At 38.4% G+C, this 23258-nt stretch overlaps 1 protein-coding gene across 28 annotated transcripts in view; it reads right to left on the bottom strand.

The window, feature by feature from the left end:
- Positions 1 to 23258, bottom strand: part of LOC117421380 (receptor-type tyrosine-protein phosphatase delta-like) — a 607967-nt gene that overhangs the window by 115574 nt on the left and 469135 nt on the right. The gene's annotated exons all lie outside the window — the stretch shown is intronic.

The raw sequence follows: 23258 nt of genomic DNA, 5'->3' as shown, positions 1-23258 counted from the left end.
TGCAATCAAGTGATACACAGCACAAAATCAATATGAAATAGATGAATTTCATATCTAGGAAATCACTTGATGACAGTGCTTTTTATCTGCAAACAATGAAGCAGAATGTGTCTCAAATAATGGAGCAGTTACATAAAATTATCAACATAGTCATGGTGTGCGCTTGTAATGGCCATAATTTTAAAATCAATCACATTTGTTATGTATAAGATATGGAATTTATTTTATAAACTGCTCCGTATGCGATGCAATCTATCATTTTAAAAATACGTTTAAACCCTTTTATGGCTGGAACAGCTGTTTTTTTCAGTTTCTGTAGGACTATGAAAAAGCACTTTCATCTTGTTAACAGTCAGGGTAATTTTTAGCTAACCATTAAGCAGGCTCTCTGTCTTAAATCGTACATATTACTGTACCAGTAATGCTTTCAAAGATTTATGGTCTCTATTAATTAGACTGGAAAATTTAGGAAGATTTACTCAGAGAAAACAATTTCAACATGGACAGTCAACTCAATTTTTTAATTACAATCATAAATAACTCTAGATTGTAGTGTCATTATCTCTTCCATGTTCGTGCTGTATGAGTTGCAAAAGTGAGGGCTTTAGGATTTAAAAGAAGCAAGCGTACCATCAGATCCCATCCAGGGAACTTTACTACAGCATTATTGTGAGCTGCAGAGATTATGGCAACCTCTAGATTAAAGATGCAGCATTTTATTATTTATTTCTTAGCAGACGCCCTTATCCAGGACGACTTACAATTGTTACAAGATATCACATTATTTGTACATACAATTACATTATTTTTTTACACATTATTTTTTTTACATACAAATACATTATTATTTTTTTTACACACAATTACCCATGTATACAGTTGGGTTTTTACTGGAGCAATCTAGGTAAAGTACCTTGCTCAAGGGTACAGCAGCAGTGTCTACCACCTGGGATTGAACCCACGACCCTCCGGTCAAGAGTCCAGAGCCCTAACCACTACTCCACACTGCTGCCCTATATGGGGAATGATGGGGAAACTAACTAACCTGAAAGGATTTGTTTTTTTCCATTGACCCTTAGAAAAATGAAAGGATTTGTTTTTAGCTGTTGTTGTTAAACAAAGTAATTAGAAAGAGAGAAAAAAAATACACGGTTAATTTTTCCCCTACTAAGTGTTCTCTCTCTCTCAAAGTGGCTAATTAGCTAGAGGGAATAATTCTGGGGTAATTATATTTATTTCCATTTTGATTCGATTATCACATCATTGACACACACCATTGATGAGTGACAATTCAATCTCAAAAGCATAGCTACACAACATTTACTCCATGTACTGCATGGAATTAAAATGTACCCAAATGTTTCCCTCCAGCTACAAAATAAATTGAATTGGGTCCTGCATAAGTGTTTTGCAAAGTACACACAGTACTATACAACACTTTGCAAGAAACCCCTGTGTTGACATTGGATGCAATCTGGCTTTCACCAGAGTGAATAACACTCAGAAAGAGACTTTTATGTTTAAGCTACATTACAAAGTACTTTACAGTTAAACATGCCATTTACATCTATCTTCTGGTTTGGTGTACTACCATGTCAATTGAATAACAAACTAACAAACAGTGACTCAATTGTTGGTTTGGTTGCGTTTTTCCTTTCTGAAACAATCATGCGAATAATGATATGGAGTAAAGAGATATGATAACACAGCTCCAAGTGTTCTATCAGCCAACTAAGGGTTCCACATCCACACATTATCCATCACACCTAAGCAGTTTCAGGCATACTTGATCCCAGCTCATAGATTACATTGTTATATGTTTGGTAAAAGATATAGTAGAACCCAGACAAAGAGCACAAAGCTGACAATTTGGATTTTTTAATGATCACTTGTGATAAGGATTGTTAACTCTGAGTTAAGCATATAATTGAAAAGGGGTAAAAAAAAAAGAAAAAATTGACCATAATGTGGTTAGCACCTCTAAAAAGTGTGTTAAAAATCCAAATTCTATCTATACAGTCTTGAATCTGATACTTTTTTTTAATAACTGTGTATATTTTATGTTCTAAACAGCAGTATTTAGTGATATTCATAAAGTGGTCCCTTGGGGGAACAAAACAAGTTGAAGGGTGTTTGGTTCAAAGATTGAACACCAGTAACACAGAGCAAATGTATGTATCAGGTGATGATCTGAGAAAAAAAAGTTTGTGAATGAAAATGCAGGTAGCCATGACATAAATATATAGGAAAATCAGATATGATAGTATCATATTTTAGCTCAGAAGAGACACATAACTTTACTGGCTTGCCCAGCGTGTTTCTTGATTATTATTATTATTATTATTTATTTCTTAGCAGACGCCCTTATCCAGGGCGACTTACAATCGTAAGCATTGTAAGCATTGATTGCATAAGAGACCATCTGATTCAACTGTTGTTGTTGGGAATTTTTAAGCCAAAGCTACCTAAACACATCCACAGCTTAAAGTATACCAGATTAAAAAACGGACCTGCTACTGGGTAAGGCTGACACATTTACATGTATAAACAACCTGCAGTAAACTAAATGGCACCATTTGCATTATGGCCTGCAATCCGAGACCAGGGCCGGCCTTTACACACACACACACACACACACACACACACACACACACACACACACACACACACACACACACACACACACACACACACACACACACACAGAGACACACACATCCAATTTGATTATGTAGCTCAGTAGCAAGGCTCCTTGGAATCCGTTTGTTGCGGAATAACAAGGAAAAACACTAATTTTCTATAATAACATGGAAAAACACAGATTTTCTATGATGTCAGAGATTTTTTTGTTTTACATTTGGGGAGGGGCAAAAAACATGCAAGGCTTTTTTTACATGTACCATATATAAACATGAACACAGGCAACTTTGCCTTAAATTTACACAAACATACCTGTTTATTAAAACTGCTTCCGGTATTCAAGTTCAGTGCTGAATTAGACTTCAGTCACCCCTAAAGATCTGATCAACGAGTTTGTCAAGGATAAATTTCATGCAGCAAGGCTGTAGATTACACCCCTAGGCAGACCATTGTAGAACACATGGGAAGTGCTAAACATAAATTGAATGAAAGGAAACGTAAACAGCAAACTTGGGATTCTTTTATGTGCTCAACGCCAGCGTCTCACCACAATCGGGTTAGAATGCTGCTGCTCTATTTTACAAGACTAACTGAGTTGGACTAACATGATTTTTTTTTTTTTTTTTTTTTTTTTTTTTTTACAACAGGGAACTATTTGTAACATTTGAAGTAAAAAAAATAAAAGAAATAAAAGTAAGTTTGTTTTATTGATTAATGGCACCGGTAAGCTTTTAACTTTAATTTGAAAGTGTAACATTTTGTATTTTCAATATATTACATGCCTGTTGTTTTGATTATTATTGTTAATGTTATTCTACTGGCAGTAGAGCAGCGCTTTATTATGTATTGAGCATGTTGTTGAGCAAAGTGTATCTGATATATAACGGTGTATTGCTGTATTTAAATTAGGGCGCTTCCCTTAATGAAGTTGTCGTAGCTATACATGTGGGACAAGGGTTTGGTAATCTTCCAATAGAAGGGGTAATGCTAATGTTGAATCTTTACTGGTAATGGTTAGGGACTAGAGAATAATAAATGTTAATAATAATAAATTATAATAATAACGAGTAAACAACAGAATAGTTTAAACATCGTGTTTGTAGACAAAGACGGTATTCATGCAGGTTAAACAAATACGTAGAAGAAACACATTCGCCACATTTTAGGCCTGCTTTTCAGTCACATATGTGAATGCACAAAGGCGCCTTAAACTGCAAATATGAACGGGGTAGCAGACCTAAATATGCGGTGCTCCTGGGCCAGCACAGTAGTGTGAACGGGGTCTTACATAAGCAAACTAACAAAAAATTATAATCTGCTAGATTCACAAAATATGTGCTTACTTACAGTAAGTATTGTTACTGAATATGAGCTTACTAAAACATTATTAGCAATCATATAGGAGGCTGGTTACATATCGTCATTTGAAATGACAACACTTAATTGAACTTTGCCTGCCTTTTTCTTATACAGTTTCCTTTTCCAAATACAGATGAAAAGTATTTAAAATGTTTACATCATGATATACTGCAAAACAATTTACACTCCACAGGTCTGCCTCTGAGTATTCATTTAACAGGACATCCAGCAGCCAGTTGCATTGTGGACTGTAGTTTCTTAACAAGAGCTTGCATACCGCTGCTAGCACAGAGGTACAGTGCTTTGCGAAAGTATTCGGCCCCCTTGAACTTTGCGACCTTTTGCCACATTTCAGGCTTCAAACATAAAGATATGAAACTGTAATTTTTTGTGAAGAATCAACAACAAGTGGGACACAATCATGAAGTGGAACGAAATTTATTGGATATTTCAAACTTTTTTAACAAATAAAAAACTGAAAAATTGGGCGTGCAAAATTATTCAGCCCCCTTAAGTTAATACTTTGTAGTGCCACCTTTTGCTGCGATTACAGCTGTAAGTCGCTTGGGGTATGTCTCTATCAGTTTTGCACATCGAGAGACTGAAATTTTTGCCCATTCCTCCTTGCAAAACAGCTCGAGCTCAGTGAGGTTGGATGGAGAGCATTTGTGAACAGCAGTTTTCAGTTCTTTCCACAGATTCTCGATTGGATTCAGGTCTGGACTTTGACTTGGCCATTCTAACACCTGGATATGTTTATTTGTGAACCATTCCATTGTAGATTTTGCTTTATGTTTTGGATCATTGTCTTGTTGGAAGGCAAATCTCCGTCCCAGTCTCAGGTCTTTTGCAGACTCCATCAGGTTTTCTTCCAGAATGGTCCTGTATTTGGCTCCATCCATCTTCCCATCAATTTTAACCATCTTCCCTGTCCCTGCTGAAGAAAAGCAGGCCCAAACCATGATGCTGCCACCACCATGTTTGACAGTGGGGATGGTGTGTTCAGGGTGATGAGCTGTGTTGCTTTTACGCCAAACATAACGTTTTGCATTGTTGCCAAAAAGTTTGATTTTGGTTTCATCTGACCAGAGCACCTTCTTCCACATGTTTGGTGTGTCTCCCAGGTGGCTTGTGGCAAACTGTAAACGACACTTTTTATGGATATCTTTAAGAAATGGCTTTCTTCTTGCCACTCTTCCATAAAGGCCAGATTTGTGCAGTATACGACTGATTGTTGTCCTATGGACAGAGTCTCCCACCTCAGCTGTAGATCTCTGCAGTTCATCCAGAGTGATCATGGGCCTCTTGGCTGCATCTCTGCTCAGTCTTCTCCTTGTATGAGCTGAAAGTTGAGAGGGACGGCCAGGTCTTGGTAGATTTGCAGTGGTCTGATACTCCTTCCATTTCAATATTATCGCTTGCACAGTGCTCCTTGGGATGTTTAAAGCTTGGGAAATCTTTTTGTATCCAAATCCGGCTTTAAACTTCTCCACAACAGTATCTCGGACCTGCCTGGTGTGTTCCTTGTTCTTCATGATGCTCTCTGCGCTTTAAACGGACCTCTGAGACTATCACAGTGCGGGTGCATTTATACGGAGACTTGATTACACACAGGTGGATTCTATTTATCATCATTAGTCATTTAGGTCAACATTGGATCATTCAGAGATCCTCACTGAACTTCTGGAGAGAGTTTGCTGCACTGAAAGTAAAGGGGCTGAATAATTTTGCACGCCCAATTTTTCAGTTTTTTATTTGTTAAAAAAGTTTGAAATATCCAATAAATTTCGTTCCACTTCATGATTGTGTCCCACTTCTTGTTGATTCTTCACAAAAAAATACAGTTTCATATCTTTATGTTTGAAGCCTGAAATGTGGCAAAAGGTCGCAAAGTTCAAGGGGGCCGAATACTTTCGCAAGGCACTGTATTTAAAGAAAAATACATCTACAGCCAGTCTGTGAGAAAAGAAGCTAATAAGTAACAGGACTGCCATCGAGTCAGCATGCGATTGCAACGTAATACAAAAATAGATTGGAGATGAGTGATACAGACTAGTCAGCTGCTTAATGTCTGTTAATAGTTTATGGATTTTCTAAATGCTTATTAAACTAAACAGAGGCGTTTACACGTTTGAAGATGACAGCCTCATTCCTTGGTTATGTATGTAGTATTGTTCCCATTTACTTTCTAAAATGTGAAGATTGGTCTTTATTGCCTCACAATTGCCAACAACCAAAGTGCAGTCTGACCTGAATGCTGTGTGAACGTTCAGACTTTTTTTTTGAGAATGCATAAAATAATTCTACTACATTGCTAAGAGGGATGTGAAGCTGCCCCCACCATACTCAGAAGCTTAGAATAAAAGCAGAACATGAAATAAATGTAATCACAGGCCTTGGATTAACTTCATTTTAATTTACATGCCATAAATCAGTGACCGGTTTAAGAATAAAAAATTAAAAAAATGAAAGGTACAATGTACTGTACATGAAACTGGGAGTCAGCTGAGGTCATCTGTAAAAGGAGCTGTGACTCAGAATGACTTTGAACTAAGGTACATGCAGCATAAGATTATTCTCATACAAACTACTGTACTAGATTTCCATGATTTCCAACAGATCACAAAAGATTTTCGTGTATTTTAAAAGGGGTCAAAAGTGGGAACCAACTGGTTTAAAATATGCTTAGCTACCTCGTTCCTATTTGGCCTGCTTTAAAAATCTGTTTTTTTCTAATAGTCATAGCAGCAGTATATCTGATTGATGGTATTGTACTATAATGATTTCTTCTGAAACCATTGAGCCAGAAACCCATCTAAATATGTGTGTCTTATAATCTCTTTCAGAAAAGATTTAACATTGATTGAAGCCCTGCCACTACCTTGCATCTTAATGATTAAATAGCAGCCAGATTAGTGACAGGAATAGATGACAGTCTTGATTTAGGGTTGGGTTTATTGATTATTTTATAGATTTAACTATTTCTTTAATTTCCTTCCCTCCCCAGCTGCGTTGCCTTTTATTCCAATCATATTCCGTATCTGTCTTTTCAGACTTGTTTAAACAGGGATGAAGTACAATGAACACAATGGCCTTGATTTTCAATAGGATACATCCACACACTGGTTCAGAGTGTCTATATGTATATACAGTTTTAAAAAAAGGTTAAGGACCCCAAACCCTTTACACTTTCTATGGGTTGGGGGGGGGGTTGGGTGATACACATAAAAAATGCATGCCCGCAACAAACACTCATTATCGTATAAGTAAGAGACTTACCCCCCGCCCCCCCCAAACTAAACACCACATGACCATCATGACAATAAAAATAGACATAATGAAACATTCTTAATTTGTATGCATCCTTAGTGATCCGCAAATGTGTCAGCCGCACGAAGAGCAGAACGTGTGTTTTTCACCAACTCTACTGGGCACTGTTAAACCAGCACTTTATTATTTTTTTGTTGATTTGATAGAGGCCATTTTTATGTACTGGACCCGACAGGCTGACTTTATTTAATATATATCTCCGAACCTTCAATCACTATGAATGCTGTATGAAAATGAAGGGTGCAGCTAACTCCAGTTCTTCACGTTCCATTGGCTCCCACATTTTATCCATAATCAAACATATCAAATCATATTGCAGCAGCAGTGAGGAAACAACACGCTTCTCCAATATGACTGGGTATGACTGCCAGGCAGTGCAGTGCATGAGGGTCAGCAGCCGCTAAAGAGAGAGAGAACTGAAGAATTTCCAAGGATAAATATCAGGATTTTCTTCCTATGCATTGGGACGCAGGTCATTTGCTAAGAAATCGGGACTGTCCTGACCATATATGGACTGTCGGCATGAGTGGCACACATATGTTTTTATTATTTCTGGCACAACTTTCAGGCATGGACTGTTTTCACATGTTAGTTTACCAAAAGCAACACAATTTCAACAGGTTAAAAACAAAGGGCCCTATTTGCCCCCCCCAAAAAAATATATAAAACAAGAATATAGTCAAATAATATGACTGATCCTACCTGAAACCAAGTTGCTTTTTGCTATCTTTATTGCAAATCTGCCTAACCACTCACCTCATCAGAATCAATGACAAGAACATTATTATAAAAATGATTGAAAACACAATTTTCCTTCATCACATAGTTCTTCCTGCTGAAATAACATTCTAGGCAATGCAAACACTATGGGGTCTGAAAAGCGTTGATGGATTTAGTGATGCCAAATCCCTGTATTTATTTATTTTGTAGTTTAGGCATATGTGTTTAGTAAAGTTGCTGTTAAGACTTAACTTGATATCAAACAGGTTAAAGAAGAAAACACAGCTGGCCTAATTATTATACCTATATTACTGTTGGCAATTCTAATTCGATTAAAATGTGCCAGCTTATTGCTGGTCTGCAGGATACATATCTGCTAAGTGTACAGCCTTCCACAAATGTTCAACTCTGGGGATCATGCTCCCTTGGATCGCCAGACAGTGTCACAACTGAAGATCACCCTAAGTGATGGTTGCATAATTTAAGTATGAAGCAGCCATTACTTTCTCTTTAATGTACCATGCTGATGATAAAATTGCTGCTTTCATAATTATTTTTTTTCAAATAACAAATTAAACTGCTTTATAGTGTTGGTTTCCAATATAATGAAATAATGAGTTTATTTTTCACTTTAAGAATCAGAGGCTTTTCCATATGGGTATACAAGTTTACCATTGCCAAATGAGAGTTTTGTTCAAAACAGTAATCAGCTTAATGATGGATACAGAATATAATGCGCTACCTAATTTTATACAAATTCTACTATGCTGTTAAACAAATGCTTTCATTATTTGGGTATTTCTGTTCTTTCAGTAACAGTGGGGCAATCTCCATGGAAAAGGAAACATAGGTCTCACCTTTTTCTCACTGTATTTTGGGAGTACTTTCGGGTTGTGTGTGTTTCCATGTAGTTTTCTATTAGCCTGAGAAATTCTCAATCCAAATGCAAATGATCTAATTAATATTAAAATATGGGAAGGTATATTTAAATGTTTGTGTCTGAGTTGCGCGACATACTGATATTGTACAGATTTTTTTTTTTTTTTTTTTTTTTTTAATTTAGTCGTTGCCAATTATTTTCTCCCCAATTTGGAAATGGCCAATTATTTTTAGGCTCAGCTCACTACTACCACCCCTGCGCTGAGTCGGGAGGGCGAAGATGAATACACGCTGTCCTCCGAAGCGTGTGCCGTCAGCCAACCGCTTTTTTTCACACTGCGGACTCACCATGCAGTCACCCAAGAGCTACAGCGTCGGAGGACAACGCAGCTCTCGGGCAGCTTACAGGCAAGCCCGCAGGCACCCGGCCAGACTACAGGGGTCGCTGGTGCGTGGTGAGCCGAGGACCCTCTGGCCAACCTAACCCTCCCTCCCCCCGGGCGGCGCTCGGCCAATTGAGCGCCGGCCCCTGGAAGCGCCTATCCTCGATCGGCAAAGGAATGGCCTGGACTCGAACTCGCGACGTCCAGACTATAGGGCACATTCTGCACTCCACGTGGAGCGCCTTTACTGGATGCGCCACTCGGGAGATACAGATTTCGTGAACTGGGTTTCCATTAAGTTTTTAGGTTTTCTTAAAACACAGCCTGCCTCATTTGGCCAACAAAGAAAAAAAAAGAAAAAAAAGGACATATTGTAGCATTACACAAATAATAATAAAAAAACAACATTCCATAAGAAAGCGCTGTGTACTATCCTTGTATTATTTGCTAAACATTATTTGACTGCACATATATTTATTACAAACCTATTATACAGGTAGAATGTTTTCCTACAGAAATTCTGATCAAACAGCACTAAAATACCAGCATTTAGGTTGACATAAAAATGATCCAATCAAAATGTTTAGTACAGTACATTTTTAAATATCGGTAGTATATTTACAATAGGTTACCCTACACGCCTGCATTTCCCACTTATAAAGGTCTTCTTCTTCTTATAATAATAATAAATAAATTAATCAAAATTCCACAGGGACGGTGCATTTTTCATGTTTTCATACTTTTAAAACAAACCTTTCACAGTGAAATAGGCTCAAGCCTGATGCTGTCGGTAGCTTGCAGCAATAACACAGCTATGCTAATTTAATGCATATTTTGGTACAAACCACTTTTTTTCTCCTTGGTAAGGTATCCACAACAGATGCTGCTTAAGGCTAGTGTACAAAAAATGGCATTTTATTGCTAAGGGACAGTACAGTCTAAAGCAATCAGCTACCCCATGACCAATCACAAAGATAACAAAAAAGTGTAACGGCTTCATTATTTATTTATGTATTCATTGCAAAGAGTATATATATCTATATATATATATATACAGTGCCTTGCGAAAGTATTCGCCCCCCTTGAACTTTGCGACCTTTTGCCACATTTCAGGCTTCAAACATAAAGATATGAAACTGTAATTTTTTGTGAAGAATCAACAACAAGTGGGACACAATCATGAAGTGGAACGAAATTTATTGGATATTTCAAACTTTTTTAACAAATAAAAAACTGAAAAATTGGGCGTGCAAAATTATTCAGCCCCCTTAAGTTAATACTTTGTAGCACCACCTTTTGCTGCGATTACAGCTGTAAGTCGCTTGGGGTATGTCTCTATCAGTTTTGCACATCGAGAGACTGAAATTTTTGCCCATTCCTCCTTGCAAAACAGCTCGAGCTCAGTGAGGTTGGATGGAGAGCATTTGTGAACAGCAGTTTTCAGTTCTTTCCACAGATTCTCGATTGGATTCAGGTCTGGACTTTGACTTGGCCATTCTAACACCTGGATATGTTTATTTGTGAACCATTCCATTGTAGATTTTGCTTTATGTTTTGGATCATTGTCTTGTTGGAAGACAAATCTCCGTCCCAGTCTCAGGTCTTTTGCAGACTCCATCAGGTTTTCTTCCAGAATGGTCCTGTATTTGGCTCCATCCATCTTCCCATCAATTTTAACCATCTTCCCTGTCCCTGCTGAAGAAAAGCAGGCCCAAACCATGATGCTGCCACCACCATGTTTGACAGTGGGGATGGTGTGTTCAGGGTGATGAGCTGTGTTGCTTTTACGCCAAGCATAACGTTTTGCATTGTTGCCAAAAAGTTCGATTTTGGTTTCATCTGACCAGAGCACCTTCTTCCACATGTTTGGTGTGTCTCCCAGGTGGCTTGTGGCATACTGTAAACAACACATTTTTAATGTTTATCTTTAAGAAATGGCTTTCTTCTTGCCACTCTTCCATAAAGGCCAGATTTGTGCAGTATACGACTGATTGTTGTCCTATGGACAGAGTCTCCCACCTCAGCTGTAGATCTCTGCAGTTCATCCAGAGTGATCATGGGCCTCTTGGCTGCATCTCTGATCAGTCTTCTCCTTGTATGAGCTGAAAGTTTAGAGGGACGGCCAGGTCTTGGTAGATTTGCAGTGGTCTGATACTCCTTCCATTTCAATATTATCGCTTGCACAGTGCTCCTTGGGATGTTTAAAGCTTGGGAAATCTTTTTGTATCCAAATCCGGCTTTAAACTTCTCCACAACAGTATCTCGGACCTGCCTGGTGTGTTCCTTGTTCTTCATGATGCTCTCTGCGCTTTAAACGGACCTCTGAGACTATCACAGTGCAGGTGCATTTATACGGAGACTTGATTACACACAGGTGGATTCTATTTATCATCATTAGTCATTTAGGTCAACATTGGATCATTCAGAGATCCTCACTGAACTTCTGGAGAGAGTTTGCTGCACTGAAAGTAAAGGGGCTGAATAATTTTGCACGCCCAATTTTTCAGTTTTTTATTTGTTAAAAAAGTTTGAAATATCCAATAAATTTCGTTCCACTTCATGATTGTGTCCCACTTGTTGTTGATTCTTCACAAAAAATTACAGTTTCATATCTTTATGTTTGAAGCCTGAAATGTGGCAAAAGGTCGCAAAGTTCAAGGGGGCCGAATACTTTCGCAAGGCACTGTATATTTATAGTAGCTTCAGTATTTTTTATTTTTTGTTACCTTATTATACAATAACTTAACTATAAAGCAGTTTTTATGAGTCAAATGGCGATAATCTGAAACATTGAATAAATGGTGTGATGTGAAAGAAACAAAACACAAAACAAAACAAAGCAAAACACTAAGCACGTGCACACTTATTTTTTCCTATTTGGTCAAAGAAGCTTACAGTTATAGTAGAAAGTTGTGCGAGGTTATGTCACAAACAGGATTTTCACTGCTTAAGTCTCGTAAGCATAACGTACGACTTCCGGATATGTTTCCATGCAATAAATAAATAAATAAATATATAAAACATTTTTGGTCAATTGCACAGCTTTCTAGCATGAGAAGAGATGTACCCTACCTTTGAAGTCGTACAGTATTTTAGACGCGTACTTCCTATAGAGTGTGGAATGTGCGTGGCATGTGCTGCTATGTCACATACAAAGTGACAGTGGAGAGAGATTTTCTAAGCTGTGTGGAAACCCGGACAGTGTTTTTCAAAGATTTTGTAATGAACTTTTTTCTTTTGATCTTTTTAATCTTTTGATGGAATTGAATACTTTTTATATGCTGTAATTCACTAAATGTCATACTTATCAAGATAAAGGATACATGTTTATGGTACAAAGTTAGTAAATAAAATCCCTGATATAACACAAACCTATCCATTTGCGGAATCTCTTCAATGAGAAAAAGTATTGTTTAATAAATGTTGCTATTATATATGCCCTCGCCCCCCACCCCCAATATAACAGTATACATTCTAAAACTTGTGTTGAATCACGATAATCATACAATAGCTACCATAACAACTGCCTTTGAAATATTCACAGCAAGTTTCCATTTGCTGCCCATTTTCACAGTAATATCACATTTATAAGATATCAGAAACCTATTATGGGCTACTGAATAAGCATGTGGTTTATATCTAACCTGATTACAACCTTGGCAGCAGTGAGAGATTAACCTCTCTGCACATGTAAAATCTGTATGTGCAATTTCTCTTCCTCTGAGAAAATGAAAAAAAAATATATATATATTTTTAATACACACGCTTTGAAACAATAATGAATTTCGGCCAGAGAGGGTTAGGTTAGGTAAGCAAGGGGGAAGGGTGTATGTGGAGGGGTGGCAGTCAGTGAGAGTGATGTGCTTGGAGGAGAGCAGGTTGGGGGGAGGGTGAAGTGCCGTTGGGTGGTATAAGAATGGGAGCAACAGTGGCGGGAGAGAGTTGTGAGCGAGAGTAATGAAACAGAGCGAGAATGCCAACCTGAAAGAAACTGCACGAATGTGTCCTGTGAGAGTCAGCAAGTGAGAGAGCCAGTCAAGGCTGAGAGTGTGACGAAATAGGAGAGACCGAAGCAGAAGCAACAGGAGAGAGAAGTTGTTGGATAACCATAGAATAGAGAGTTTTGTTGTTTTGGCGTGGTCTCAGCCCATAGAGACCGAGTGTACCAGAAAGAATAAAAAGCGGCTATTCCTGAGTCTGTCCATTTATTCTGCTTTTTTAAAACAAAACAAAAAAAGTGAAGGATACCCCGTGTTGCCATACTGGTGTAAGAAAAACTGGGATTAAATCACACCGCCGGTCTCTATAATGGATCAGACAGGGCTTACAGAAGTGTAGCTGTCAGGAATGATTCTGAGATGCTGGGCCGAAGGAGAGAGTGAAAAAGGAACCATGGAGGAGCTGCAGTGGCGAGGGAGAGAGGTTGGTGAAGTGCTGGCTGAAAAGCGCATGGTGCAACCCAAGATGGCTGCTATGCTAGGTGGCAGCATGGATACTACACCGGAAGTGAAGGACGAGATGGAAGCGAGAGTAGCTGGTGCAGGGAGGAAGAGCGGCCATTTTTTGGAGGACCAAAACAACAATAAAGAGGCCTATACGGTGCTGCATGAATCGGGTGAGCAAAACTGGCAAAAGTTTAAAGAGAAGTTTAAAGAGAGAGATAGCGTAAATGAATGGAACAGTGAGGTTACCTGAAGAAAAGTTTAAAAAAATAGAGTTGCGTTTAAAAAACAAAGCTGTAACTTACGAGACTATGATTGAATACTTGGATGAACATGTGAAAAAGGGAAGCTTAGTTAAGGCCCGACATGGCCGCAGCTCCGCCGGCAGCAGAGAGAGTCAGGAAGGGGGCACTACAACACAGCCGGCCATGAGGGAAACCAGGCCGCTGGGCCATCGGGACAGAGTGAAGGCTGGATGCTATGATGGGTGTACCTCCTGGGAGGCCTCCGGGGCTAAGTTTTAGATGGTAGCCGAGGCCAGTTGCTGGAACCAGGCTTAGAAGGTAGCGCAGTTAGCAGCGGCCTTGGTGGGAGAAGCAATGAGGGCCTTACTCGATCTGAGTGATGAGGAGCTGATGGATTAAACTGTTGTCACTGCCCTGGATCACTGCTTCGGGGTCACCAAGCTGGCTACGAGCATGCGCCAGCGCCTTGCCTCCCGTAACCGTCGCCCCAGAGAAAAGGTGGGCGTGTTTGCTGCCGAGATCCGCTACCTACCCAGGAAAGGCTACCCCCACTTCACAACTGAGGTACAGGAGGACCTGGCCATGGAGGCCTTCCTCTGGGGGTTAACTCCCGACGCGTTTTGCCGCCACATCTGGCTCACCACGCCTGCCTATCTGGCGCTCGCGTTAACCCAAGCCAAGATAGTAGAGGACGTTTTGGAAGAGAACCAGCCTAACCGGGCCCTGGAAGGAGGACCGCCGAGCCGGCTGCGACCGCGGGCCTGCCAGGACCAGGACCTCGATGGGGTCGACTAATATTCCCTCAGTATTTCTGTATGGAATATTGCATGTACAAGTTAATACAAGGAATTAAGGCTCAGGTCTGCCTAATCTTTTCTGTAACATATTTAAGCCTTTGTTGCAGAATCACAACCACTGAAATAGGCTCAATATTTGATCAGGTAAGTGAAATAATCCTTTAAATAATCTTAGAAAGTAGACAAACAAATATGAGGACATTCCTGCAGGTAGGTCAACAAACAGAATCCACAATGGAGTTTAGTGAGAACCGACCAAGCCCTCAGTGATGTGATTATAAAAACACACATCATTGATCATTGGCCCATTTGGCAGAATGGAAGGCTAGTCCAAATTGTCCTCAATCAAAACGGATATAAGAGAGACCACCGGAACAAAAAGTATAAGCATATCTATATTCATTATCTCAAGTAACAACTAAGTTGCTCTTAGTATTAGTAAACCTAGAGCCTTCTTTTCTGCTTCCTTCCTAGAATCTTAAGCCGCAATTGCTTTCAAGCCTGCTAACTGGATTTCTGCACATAACCTGATGCATCTGATTACATTGTGTTGTAGTTCGTAGGCATCTTGGGGAATTCAGCCCAGACACATCTCAGGCAATTTAGTGCCTGTGGCACCTCATTTTTTCCATATGTTAACAGGTAACTTGTTGTAAATACACACAAATAACAGCAATATTAAGCTCCCATCTTCACTCCAATGTTCAGCCAATTCCATTTATTTTAGTTTGACAGTTCATCCCTTGAGAAAATTGGGAAACACAGAGACAGACTTTACCAGACATATTGCTGTTTCTATTAGAGGTTTATACATCTGGTACCAGTGTGATCCATGCCATTATCTTATAGACACAGATAAGGTTTAACTTTTTGTGTTATGCTGTTCAGAAGTTTGCAAATATAAATAAACTGATGCATTTTTCACAGGAAAACAGGAAAGCTGAACACAACCTTTTTTATTGTCTTCGTCTATAAATATGATTGTTATGAACACTGTTAAAAACAATGCTTGAGCTGAATGTGACTGAATACAATGTTTGCATGTTTCTTTATTTCAAACATTATTTGAATTGGTATTTCTTTGACACTGACTAAGCAACTCTAGTTTAACTCCCCTATTGGGATATATATATATATATATATATATATATATATATACACACATACAGTATAACTGTAGCTTTTTGTCACCAAGAGCTTTAGATCAGCGTTTCTCATTATATGTATAATCCCACCATGTTTTGTACATCTTTATTATATTACAGTACTTTTTTTTTTTAGTATGTATTTGTATATTTTTCATTCCCCTTTCACCAGCTCCACCTCTGCTTAAATCCGCCTACTTTTTTTGTTATTCAGTCAATCACAAAATCAAACTCATAAATCCTACTCTTCTTATTGGTTGTTGCTCGAGAACCGCAAGACCACAAGTCAGTGCCCGCAGGCATCAATACAGTGGTGATAGCTACTGAGGTTTGTAATTTGAAAAGGGGTTGAAAGCAGCCGGAAAAATTGAGCGTTTTTTAATTCGCAAAAAATGAACAAGATATGAAAATGAAGAGCTTTCTACTGAAGCCACCGATACTGCTCCCAGTCAAAGTACAACAAGCGAGTCCCCAGCGCTCTCTGATTGTGAAGACGTTTCATGCCAGGCAGCAAGACCTCACATTCAACCGACACAAGTAAGGCACATGTGTGAGGAGTAGGCCTAATAAAAATGATTCTCTTGAATACAGAAAATTTAACTCTGTCTGGGAAGATGAGTTTTTCTTTATTGAGCTAGAAAATAAACCCATCTGTCTGATTTGTCAGAAAGCCGTGTCAGTCATGAAACGGAGCAATCTGGAAAGGCACAGCGATTATTCAGCCCACTTTCCGATGGGATCTATAATTAGAACAGAGGAAGTAAAGAAACCGAAAACATCCCTTAATTACCAGGAGCAGCTGTAAACTTCATTGAATCTGCTAAAATTCTTTACGCTAACTTTCCAAACAAAGAAAAAAATACTGAAAGAGATCCGTCTCTTGCAGCTATCGGACAGTACAGCTACAAGGCAATGCGGAGATCTTGTTTCTGGTGTATTTGAACAGCTGATAACTGACTTGACGAGGCGCCTTGCTTCCAATAGTTTTCCAACCCTAACTGGATATTAAAAGTTAGCTTTTCTCACAGATATGACTGGCCATTTAAACACCCTGAATCTCTCCCTGCAAGGAAATGTAAAATGGTAAGTGACATGCTGCAGTGTGTGCTTTCCTTCCAAAGCAAAGTGGGGCTTTTGATCAGAGACTTGCAAAGCACAGAGTTCACACACCATTTCCCCAAACTTGCGTGCATCACCACTGAATGACCTGAGCTGAAGGATCACTACAGACCTGATGTATTTGGGACTGTCACAAAGACGGCCGGAGTGGGTGGCGTCAGACCAGATGCAGGAAATAAACAGACAGAGATTTGGGGTTTGGTGAAGCTGAGCGAATGCTTTCGCTCAGCATTTAATAACAGAACAGAAAATAAAAGGTTTGACAGACAAAAACACTGGACATGGCACTTGCGCCAAAATAAATAGACAAACAAAACGTACTAAACACTTAACAAACGGTGCACGGAGGGACAAATAAACACGGTGAGTACAAACACTTATAGATTATTATTTTCCTTTACTTTACGTTCTCCTTCTCTCTCACCCGTTCTCCACTCTCGAACACCCAACCCTGAGTGAAAGAAACGTGCATCTATATATACTGTTGTGCTGGGATTCAATTACTAATTAATTCACTTGAATCCCAGCACGTGAATTAATTCTGTGCAACCCCGTGCTCACATATTACATTTAACCAGCACGTGAAGTGATTTGTGCCCTCCTCGTGCCTAAATACAAGTCTACACTTTTTAAATCACACGTGAAACACAGACCCGTTTATATCCCGTGTACCAATCTATACACCAACATTAACACACGCACGCAACATACAACACATAATATACACACAGGGGCGGGGCACATTGCCACAGGGACGTACATGACTCAACTGAGGGAGAGGTTTGAAGCATGATTAGGTGACTTTTGCAAGAGGAAGGTTTTGTTCCATTTTTTGCAAAATCCTTTTGTTGTACCAGTGAGAGCCACCTCTACTGAACTGGCACAAATGGGGGCAGCAACTGCTAATTCAGACTCTGAACTTTTGGAACTTCAAGCTGACTTTGACATGCAAGTGATACATTCGACATGCTCCATGCCTGAATTCTCTTTTAAAGTACCTCAAGAAAAATATCCCACATTGGTATCCTGTGCTTTTAATGGACTGTCTGTGTTTGGTAGCACATATGTGTGTGAAGTCAGCTTTTCGGCAATGAACTCAATAAAGAACAAGCACTGTAACAGACTGAGGCACGACCGCCTGCAGCATTGCCTGCACGCCGCAACCACCTCCTACGAACCATGTTATCAGAATATTACAAGCAAGTTCAATCGTTTCCGAAGTTCCAACGAGTAAAGGTAAGTTAAAAACGTATTCAATTTGTAATGTTTGGGGATAAGGGGGTTATAATATGTCTATGTGGCCCGCCAATGATCGCAGAGTTACTTATGTGGCCCTCCACAATATTTTAGTGGGGAGTGCTGCTTTAGATGCTCCCTCTTTCATTAAATGGTGAATCGTGCAGTTGTAGCAAAGGATCTTAGAGAAATGGATTTCCATATAAAAGCTGTAAAAAAACAGGGCGGGGGAGGGTGTTGGGTGACCACTTTCCTAATACTGTAGGTCTGCAAGAGGAGAATTTGAAAACATGTTGTGTTGCCTCAGTGTTGGGCTTTGACAACAAGCCTACTGGTTTAGGCAGGCAGTTACATCCACCCCTCCCACTGGTAAAATCTGCTCAAAATACTTTGATCTGGCCTGTAAAACATTTCTAATCTCAAACTGAATACTCAAGTTTTACTGTTCTCTTTCTATTCTGTGCACCACACATTTATGCTTATAAGTACTGAAAGCAGGTGGATGTTTTGCCATAACTGAGTTCACACGGAATTGTGGTTAAAGGTTTCTTGTCTGAAAAGGAAAGAAACTTCACTTACATGCTTCATGAAAAGAAATCCAATCACTGCCATGCGTGTTGTGCAGGCTGATCAATCACTGTTAGTTTGAAAGTGCACAAAGATAACAAGATACCACAAGCTTATTTAAAAAAAGAAAGTGTTAAAAAAAAAATCTCTTTGAAAAACCAACCCTCCATCAGTGAAAGGATGTCTCACTTCATACTTATCAAGATAAAGGATACATGTTTATGGTACAAAGTTAGTAAATAAAATCCCTGATATAACACAAACCTATCCATTTGCGGAAACTCTTCAATGAGAAAACATATTGTTTAATAAATGTTGCTATCATATATGCCCTCGCCCCCCACCCCCAATATAACAGTATACATTCTAAAACTTGTGCTGGATCATAATCATACAATAGCTACCATAACAACTGCATATGAAATATTCATAGCAAGTTTCCATTTGCTGCCCATTTTCACAGTAATATCACATTTATAAGATATCAGAAACCTTTTATGGGCTACTGAATAAGCATGTGGTTTATATCTAACCTGATTACAACCTTGGCAGCAGTGAGAGATTAACCTCTCTGCACATGTAAAATCTGTATGTGCAATTTCTCTTCCTCTGAGAAAATGAAAAAAATATATATATATATTTTTAATACACACGCTTTGAAACAATAATGAATTTCGGGCACTTTTTCACACACACAAATAATAATTATGGGTTCAGTTACTGAACTGTCAAGGATCTCATTCCAAGAGGCCACGCTTAGAAACTAATTTCCTAAATCAAAACAATTATCCACCCAATTATTCTTCTTTTACATCTTGTACCTTTCTACCAGCTGAATATTCAAAACAAGAAAACGCTGTTGGTCTCTATTGGACACTGAGTTACCAGGAACTTTGAAAATAAATATATCTGTTCTATCTTTCCAGGCACCCATTGACCAATGGCCTTTCAATAATAATGCCAGTAAAATTAAATTTCCCACATTCCAAAAAGCATCCAGCACTACCTACCATGATATCAAAAATTAACACCTAAATATCATACTGTATATGTAGTATATATACAGCTGATATAAGAATTATATAATGATTGTATACATTACTACAGTGTTTTATTAGCTGTACCAAACCAAGACCCCAGTTTAAAAAACATATTTTAGGAGTAGTAACTACTGCAATTGTAGGACTAGGTCATATACATTTGGCATGTGGACAGGATTCTGTGTACTTGGTAATAGAAAATGTATTCTATATTTTAATGTTTATGCAAATCTTATCATTCAGCTTTATCATTAATGGTATTCCAAATCTACCCACATGGTAATATGTATGTAATTTACCTCTGGCCTTTCTTCTTATGACATGGCAATTATAACAATGCACTTTTTTATGGGATAAGCCATTACCAGGAGCCCCTTACAGAACAGATGCTACTATTTTTTGACCACAGGCCATTGAAACACAAATGAACCTCATTCCGAGTCACTCCAAATTCATTATTAGCTTTATTATATATTCTTTCAGATATTTGGACCTTTAAAACAATAAAAGCCATGCAATTACAATACAAATCAGTTATCAGCTATGGCCAAAAGTTTTGCATCACCCTATAGAATTAACTAATTTTGCTTAATAAATTTGAATGAAACCTGCTGAATAATATTATGTTAACATATTGAACTACATACCGCTTTGTAGTTTCCCATATACTTAACTAAAAACTGACAAAAATAGAAAAATGTGACACTAGATGTGAAATCTAACATGAAATACTGTACTACTATTACTGCTTCCGGTAGACTTTTGTGATATCATGTTGTAGTTTCTTTGATAACATGATATTAAATAAAACACTCAAACACTAAATGAGCACTTAGTGAGATAACCACTAGTGTCTCTGGGATTTACAACACATTTTGTAAGAGCAAAAAGCAATAAGTCAATGTCTGAAAGAGTTGACTATAGCCTGAAGGCACAGGAAAGTAGTGGAGTTAGAAGAAAGAGAAGTGGGGAACAACTCATTTTATTTCTACAGATTTAAAAAAGAGAACATAAGAGTCTTTCTTCATCAAATGAACTTCAGCTGAAGAAAAGAAAAAAAAACATGCATGAAAACAAAAACCCACATCCATTTTGAAATTGAAACTATCAGTATTTTTCTTGTAGTGGTTGAGCAAACCATAAATAAATATTTTATAGTGTGCCAGGAAAATGCCAGAATAGTGACCAATGAAAAGGCCATTTCATGTGAACTGTGACAGTTAGCCGGACAGTATTTTAATTATCTATACGGCAGCACATTTAAATACAGTACATACAACCTAAATGTTCCAATAAGGCCCTGGCATTTGATATAAAAATGCTCAAGACAGGCACAGGCTCGGTACACAAAGGGCAAAAACATATAATCTAAATGGTGGTCGCGTAATGTGGTACCTACAACTAGTGTACTTTAAATTGTGTGCACTTTCATAAATGGTACATAGTCTAAGCCATTCATTGTTGACACAAAACTTTAAGAAATGTTTGATCCTTTTGTATCAAATTCACTGTTAGGCTTCAATGTTGGACATAAAACGGATATTACACTGCAGGTAAAACTGTATCACAACCCTCTATAAGTCTTACTACTCAATAATTAAACCACTCCTTTCTGCAACTAACTTGTTTCTTGCTAGTTTATTAAAGTTACAATTGTTTTAACCTTCTAAGAAAATGTGCCTACTGTTGGACTGTAATTGCAGACTTTTTATACTGTATTTCTCACACTGTAGTAAAGCATTTCGTCTTTATCCGATTGTATAATTTGGGTTACATTTAATAGACAGTTGTTAGGCTCACCAAAAGTGACCTTATCAAAAGCGTATTTTCTTTGGGTAACTTTGTGCTTTTCTTTCTTAGCTATTAGCAGGCAGCTGTGCTTTGTTCTGTGTGGCCCCTGTAGTGGCTCTCTGACACACCAAACTTTATCGCATCAGCGGAAAAGCAAAATTTTCTCAGCATGTGCAACTGTGCTCATTTTCAAAGGAGGGAGCAAAATAAAAAGGATTGGCAATAAACTAATGTTAATTTAGCACAACACAGTCTCACCAAAGCAAATGTAGCACTGTATTTTGCTTCTGTGCGTGAGTGAATGATACAGCAAATAGAATTACAGAATTACAGAAATAAAAATCTACCACCACCTTTTTCAAACCAGGCCCGGCGTTATGGGCGGGCCTTAGGGGGCCTGGCCCATGCAGTTTAGGTCCAGTGCCCCCCCAGTTTCAGATTCTAAACTGATTCAGTACCGTCAGCTTCCAGTTCTAGCGGTAGATGCCCGCTGGAATGTCTCAGCACCAGCTGTGAATCAAATTTAAAATCACTCTGCACAAGTGTTGGCTTTTTCTTTTTGACTTGCTGTTTTTTTAAGCATAGTTCACTATTGGACAGTAAATACTAAACAAAGCCACAACTGGTCCAAATCAATTGTATTATCCACCAAAACCAGCCAATCAATACTTTGCATCGACGAAAGCAACCAATCCTGTACCTGCGACTGCCAAGAGCCAATCACAGACTGTCAGCTCGACTGTTTCTAATATAGCTGACGCCGAGGAGAAGGTTTATTCATTTGTTTAACTGATAAGTCAACGGCTCTATAGTCACAAATACAACACTAAATATTATTTATCTTTCAGCAGCCCAGTGCATTTATGGCCCATTTCACCTACTGTTTGCACAGTACATGTTGTGTTATTTTTTGTTAAAAATCTCCAACGGAAGTATGGCCTGTAATAAATGCAACAGCTTGAGCTCTAGATTCTCCGGGTTTTATACTTTAAATGGCTATTCACACCAGTAAAAAATATAGCCCTTTGTGTTAAAATAGTTGCTTGTCTTACAAGGTACACTTATTTTTTACTTAGAAACGAAATCATAAAACCTAAAAAAAAGCAACAGTAAGCCCCATTTTTAGATTGTATTGCAGCTTACAGCATATGACTGCAGTCATGATTGCCTGTATGCACTTAAATGAATCATTTTTCTTTCAATGGTAACATTCCATTGCTGCAAATTACAGCAGTTACATTACTGGCAGATTTCACTTAGTTGGTCTTCCTATTCTCTTTCTTGCTTCCTTTTGGCGCAAGAGATAACAATTTCTCACTTGTGCTATTTTTTTTTTAAACACCTCAACTAAATTGACAATGATTTCCTAAATTTAAATTTAACTCCAGCATTTTAATTCGATAAAGTTTACTTTTAAATATTAGCTTTTTTCCTAATAAAACAAGGTCACACGTAAAAGATGTTGTCAGTGTAGCAGAAAATTAGATTACTACTAAGTAAAGTTGACGGTAACAAAGCTAACAATGAAGGAATAACCTTCATTAATTTACATATTAATCAACCCT

The sequence above is a fragment of the Acipenser ruthenus genome, chromosome 1, assembly GCF_902713425.1.
Source record: "Acipenser ruthenus chromosome 1, fAciRut3.2 maternal haplotype, whole genome shotgun sequence".
Taxonomy (NCBI): Eukaryota; Metazoa; Chordata; class Actinopteri; order Acipenseriformes; family Acipenseridae; genus Acipenser; species Acipenser ruthenus.
The sequence above is the reverse complement of the archived record's forward strand: the minus strand, read 5'-3'. Positions and strand labels throughout refer to the sequence as shown.